General features: G+C 46.7%; 3 non-coding genes across 3 annotated transcripts; all 3 read right to left on the reverse strand.

Moving 5' to 3' along the window:
• Positions 1-2,779: 2,779 nt before the first annotated feature.
• Trnas-cga (transfer RNA serine (anticodon CGA)) lies at positions 2,780-2,861 on the reverse strand. Its single transcript has one exon. It is a non-coding gene; the product is annotated as a tRNA-Ser (tRNA).
• Positions 2,862-2,998: 137 nt separating this feature from the next.
• On the reverse strand, positions 2,999-3,071 carry Trnak-uuu (transfer RNA lysine (anticodon UUU)). Its single transcript has one exon. It is a non-coding gene; the product is annotated as a tRNA-Lys (tRNA).
• Positions 3,072-3,609: 538 nt separating this feature from the next.
• Trnaf-gaa (transfer RNA phenylalanine (anticodon GAA)) lies at positions 3,610-3,682 on the reverse strand. Its single transcript has one exon. It is a non-coding gene; the product is annotated as a tRNA-Phe (tRNA).
• Between the last annotated feature and the right edge of the window lie 2,367 nt (positions 3,683-6,049).

Consider the following 6,049-nt stretch of genomic DNA (forward strand, 5'->3'; position numbering starts at 1 on the left):
TCACCATCAACCACTGCAAAAATGTAACGGCCAAGAAGCCACATAATGGTGTTGTTCTTTGTCCGGGGATAAAAAACCGTGTCCGGCCAGCAGAGGATATCAGTTGTAAATGCCGATTCCGAACTCCTGGTGAGTAACGCCAATTGTCGGCGCAGCCAGTACCACATGCGAAGACGGTCAGCGCAGGTAAATCGGTGTGGGAGCGTATCAACACAACCACACGTTTGACAAAGCGGAGAGACACATAAACCTATACGATGAAGTCGTACGTTCGTAGGAATCAGCTGATTAACCACCTTATACCATAGGGAGGCAACAGTTGCTGAATGAACGGGTAAGCTAATATTCGTCCATATGTTACGCCAATTAAAACGGGGATACTGCAAAACAATCGGGTTGGAAGAAAACGACCTGTGCCATTTGGCAAGCAGTGTTCGCGTAGTAAAAACAGGACGACGTTGTAAGTGGAGATCCAGGTAACTAATCTCAATGTAGAAGTCCCGAACATGTCGTAGCTTCGCATTTAGAGACCCTACGTTAATAGGCGGTGACAAGCTCTCAGGACGAACGACATGGAGTAATCGCGAAGTAACAGTCGGGGACTCAGAAAATAAAAGATGGAGGGTTCGCTTAACATAAAGGGCAGCAGCCTTGACACGGACATCGGTGAACGACAAGCCGCCCTCAAGACGCGGCTTCGTAAAAACATCACAACGTAATTTAAAAATGTGCCCCCGCCAAATATATCTGTTAATAAGCTGGACCATTTTTGCACCCTGCATTCGGGGAAGCGGAAACAACTGAGCAACGTAATATACTTTACATAAAACATAAGTGTCTAATACACGCTTTTTTTGCAGTAGCGGTATCGAACGCCATGAGTGTTCGAATAAAACACCTTGAAGCTTGGAAATGGCCACTTGCCAATTTTTTGCAGCCATACGAAGAGGACACCGTTCAAGATAGATACCTAAATGTGTATGGTGTTCAACAGCCATAACCCACGGAATAACCACACGTTCAAAGCCCCGCAAATTCAGGAGTTTGCTTTTACGGGGGTTAATACGAGAACCTGAGGCTGCAGAAAATTTATCTAGTTCCATTTTCAACAGCGGCACTTCTGCGGCGGAACGAAGCAAAACAACCAAATCATCAGCATAAGCTGTTGCTGTCTGGGTAACCCCAGAGATCGTAAGACCACGAAGTGTCGAGTTGAGACGTGTGAGGAGTGGTTGAAGGGAGAGAGCATAAAGGGTCATGGATAAAGGGCTACCTTGCGGGACGCCACGTTTAATATCAATGACCTTCGTCAGCTGGCCATTAATGTCAATCTTAGCAGAAATGCCAGTCGTCATATTCTTAAGTACCAGCAGCGCCTTTTCATTAAAACCGAGTCGGCGCAGCAGAAGCTCTAAAAACGAATGGGACACACGATCAAAAGCCTTACTAAAATCAACAAATAAAAGCGCACAGGAAATATTGGTGACAGCGACAATCGACACAATATCACGATACCCCGCCAGAGGCGTCAAGATGGAGCGCCCCGGAAAGCAGCTTTGACAAGGAGTTATCACAGGTGTAAGCAAGAGGGATAGACGTGCATTAACAGCCCTAGCAGCCGTCTTATAATCAAAATTTAAAAGGGTTAAAGGACGAAAGTCACTAGCTGTCTTCAAACCAGCAGCTTTCGGTATCAGGACAACCGTACCTCTCTTGAAATCGGCTGGAATTGAGCCACCATTCAAAATTTCATTTACTATATCCGTAAAAACAGGCCCTATAATAGGCCAAAAGCGAACAAAAAACTCCTTAGGAAGGCCATCCGGACCAGGAGATTTGTGAGATGGTGAACAAGCAATAAAAGCTGAAATTTCGTCTGCAGTAAAAGGAGCTAAAAATTCCGTATTATGGTCCTCTGTTAAAACTGATGGGATAGCAGTTAAAATCTCGTCATTATCAACCGGATCAGAATCAGCCACAGCATATAAGGTCTCATAGTAGCAGGTAAGTTCATGGGTTATTTGATTCTGTAAGGTAAGCCGGCGACCATCAGCTGCCATTAACCACTCGGCCACGACTGCCTGTGGCAATATCGACTTCCGACAAGTGAAAGTGACATCTTTAGAAGCAATCCGATGGCAGAAAGCGGCGTGGCCTCACTCTTTTCTCTAGTGTTTCCATTGCCAGCACATTAGCCGTTACGAAAGTGTATTAATTTTCGCCCAGACAGGGGCTTCAACCCAACACCCTTTGGTTGAAAACCTAACGCTCTACCGACTGAGCTACCGTACAGCTGCGTGGTGTGCGAGTGATTCACATGTCGTAATTACTGGCTTATGGCTCCAATGGCGACTTCACCGACTTCCCACTGACGCACCGCTGACGCTGCTTTTCTGTCGTCTTAAGCGGTGGACATACTTGCAAGTAGCTGCGAGATCTTAACAAAAGAAACGCTGCACCATTGCTTTTGCCGCACTCGAATGACTGAATTTCGATTCTTAAAAAGAAATGAATGTTCGCTCTGTCCAACACTTCCAAGCACATCTGTGTACTCACAAACTCGGCGTCGGCGCGAGAAAATGACGGGAGCGCACTCGTGGGCCTGCGACGGCTTTCTGCAGTCCCAGCGTCAGTGCGAGGTGAACCGGTAGCCACAGGAAGCAGCGGCCGTTGCGAAACTCAGTATTCTTAAATTTTCGTCTTGTTGAGAGTGGCGTCATTGGTTTGCATCCGCGTTCACGTGTGTGAAAATATTTGCTGCTCTTTACGCAAAATCGCACGCAGCCGGTAGGACTCGAACCTACGCTCCCAGAGGGAATCTGATTTCGAGTCAGACGCCTTAACCACTCGGCCACGACTGCCGGTAGCGCGAGTTCTGCCGACACATGCAACTGCTACCGTTTAAAGCACTGTGGTGTCAGGAAACGGCGTAGTTGCATTCTTTTCCGTAGTGTTTCCACCTCTACTAGACGAATCACTACCAAAGTATTAAAATTTCCGCCCGGACAGGGACTTGAACCCTGGACCCTTAGGTTAAAAGCCTAATGCTCTACCGACTGAGCTATCCGGGCTCACAAGACGTTTGTAAACCTTCCACGATACACAACTGCACATTGACTCATGTCCTTTACTGTTGTGCACTCGCTGCATGGAGCTGTAACTAATAAAACGTCGCCTGGATGCTGTCTACAAACTTATCGTGCTAAGCTCGTAACAGACTATCGAAGAATGCTGACACATGACGCAAGAACAAATTGCAGCAATCGTTACGTCTCATACGTTGGAGCAGAGGATTTACGTGTTCTGTCGACACTCACTGGGCAACTGGAAAATTCACAAGCATTTCGAATGCAATGTTTCCCACGTTTTCGCTCATTTCACGGTTCCGTTGGAGACGTTCTTCACGTCCTGACACAAAAAAGGGAACGCAATAGGTAGGACTTTTTTTTTATTTTCTTGCTTCCCAGGCATTTGCCTACTGTGTTCCTCTTATGGCATGCACTGGACAACCAGAACAGCTACAGGAGGGAGTCATTTTTGTTCTCGGCGGTAGTTACATTATCACAAACTCAGAGCAATTCCATTGGCGTCAGCTTCAAAACGAATGCATGCCGAAACCCGGGATCGAACCAGGGACCTTTAGATCTTCAGTCTAACGCTCTCCCAACTGAGCTATTTCGGCTGACGTTGAACGTCTCTGTTTTGCACGTCTTCGTTGACCTCTGCCCCGTCGCCAATTTCACAGTCATCTTCATCTGATAAGACACAGGGACGCTGAAAGGCGAGCAGCAGATGCAGTGAAGTACCACACACATTTCTTCTGCTTCCATCATCGTAACAAGCAAACACTTCGACTCGATTCATGTAATATTGACTTCGCTGACGCTAGAAAACCTGTGCTATATCGATGCCACGTGCAACTCGTGTGCAAAGAACGAGACACAAGAAGCAGTGAGCCTCTCCAGCGTGTGAGAGGCAGCATCTAGCAGATACACACGGTAAAACATTTGACTTGCGCTAGCTCATAAATTGCTACACGTCATCGTCTGCAAGCTAAAATGGACACATCTGCACTGCCCAGAGAGGTGACACTTGCACTGACACCTGGTGGACGGCTGTGAGACGAGGAGATGAGCTGTGGCTTCTGGGCGCGACTGTAGCGCTGCACCCTGCACATTGCTGGCGATCCACGTGTTTAGTGGAGACGCAACCGCTAGGATGCAGCTGAACGTCCTTCTTCTGAGAGCGAGAAAATTTTCGCAGTCGGCAGGACTCGAACCTACGCTCCCAGAGGGAATCTGATTTCAAGTCAGACGCCTTAACCACTTTTTTTTTTTTTTTTTTTTATACTCGAACCCACAATCCCCGGTTTAGGAGACCGATGCCTTATCCATTTTTTTTTTTTTTGCCTTATCCATTTTTTTTAACGCCTTAACCACTTTTTTTTTATCTTTTTTTTTGTCTCCTTGCAGCTCGGTGGAGGCGTGTTGGGCAGGGGTCGAATCCCGAGGCCTGGCCATGACGTCTCCTCCTCCCTGCACTGAAGCACAGTCGCACCAAGACGTAGTAATTGTCCTTGGTTCAGAGTCTTATGATACTTATATGTGGACACGGGGGTCATGATGCGTCGTCTATCCAAACAGGTAAAAGCTTGGCAGGAAGGTAAAAGAACTAAGAACTAGCGAGAATGTCTTCCGTATCATGAAGTGAGATCAGTATGCCCCTATACCGGTGCCATTAATGCATCTGGCGCAGTAATTATCAATAGAAGTGGAAACTTAACCAATCCCCTGCTTTTCGAAAACAATACTAAGCATATTCGCAAAGTCCCTCTTAAGATGTGGGAAAGATTTTTGCGTCCAGTACTCATGAAGCATGTAACCAATAAACGAAATAAAATCGGAAAGACCATCACCATCAACCACTGCAAAAATGTAACGGCCAAGAAGCCACATAATGGTGTTGTTCTTTGTCCGGGGATAAAAAACCGTGTCCGGCCAGCAGAGGATATCAGTTGTAAATGCCGATTCCGAACTCCTGGTGAGTAACGCCAATTGTCGGCGCAGCCAGTACCACATGCGAAGACGGTCAGCGCAGGTAAATCGGTGTGGGAGCGTATCAACACAACCACACGTTTGACAAAGCGGAGAGACACATAAACCTATACGATGAAGTCGTACGTTCGTAGGAATCAGCTGATTAACCACCTTATACCATAGGGAGGCAACAGTTGCTGAATGAACGGGTAAGCTAATATTCGTCCATATGTTACGCCAATTAAAACGGGGATACTGCAAAACAATCGGGTTGGAAGAAAACGACCTGTGCCATTTGGCAAGCAGTGTTCGCGTAGTAAAAACAGGACGACGTTGTAAGTGGAGATCCAGGTAACTAATCTCAATGTAGAAGTCCCGAACATGTCGTAGCTTCGCATTTAGAGACCCTACGTTAATAGGCGGTGACAAGCTCTCAGGACGAACGACATGGAGTAATCGCGAAGTAACAGTCGGGGACTCAGAAAATAAAAGATGGAGGGTTCGCTTAACATAAAGGGCAGCAGCCTTGACACGGACATCGGTGAACGACAAGCCGCCCTCAAGACGCGGCTTCGTAAAAACATCACAACGTAATTTAAAAATGTGCCCCCGCCAAATATATCTGTTAATAAGCTGGACCATTTTTGCACCCTGCATTCGGGGAAGCGGAAACAACTGAGCAACGTAATATACTTTACATAAAACATAAGTGTCTAATACACGCTTTTTTTGCAGTAGCGGTATCGAACGCCATGAGTGTTCGAATAAAACACCTTGAAGCTTGGAAATGGCCACTTGCCAATTTTTTGCAGCCATACGAAGAGGACACCGTTCAAGATAGATACCTAAATGTGTATGGTGTTCAACAGCCATAACCCACGGAATAACCACACGTTCAAAGCCCCGCAAATTCAGGAGTTTGCTTTTACGGGGGTTAATACGAGAACCTGAGGCTGCAGAAAATTTATCTAGTTCCATTTTCAACAGCGGCACTTCTGCGGCGGAACGAAGCA

The sequence above is a fragment of the Schistocerca nitens genome, unplaced genomic scaffold (genome assembly GCF_023898315.1).
Source record: "Schistocerca nitens isolate TAMUIC-IGC-003100 unplaced genomic scaffold, iqSchNite1.1 HiC_scaffold_385, whole genome shotgun sequence".
Taxonomy (NCBI): Eukaryota; Metazoa; Arthropoda; class Insecta; order Orthoptera; family Acrididae; genus Schistocerca; species Schistocerca nitens.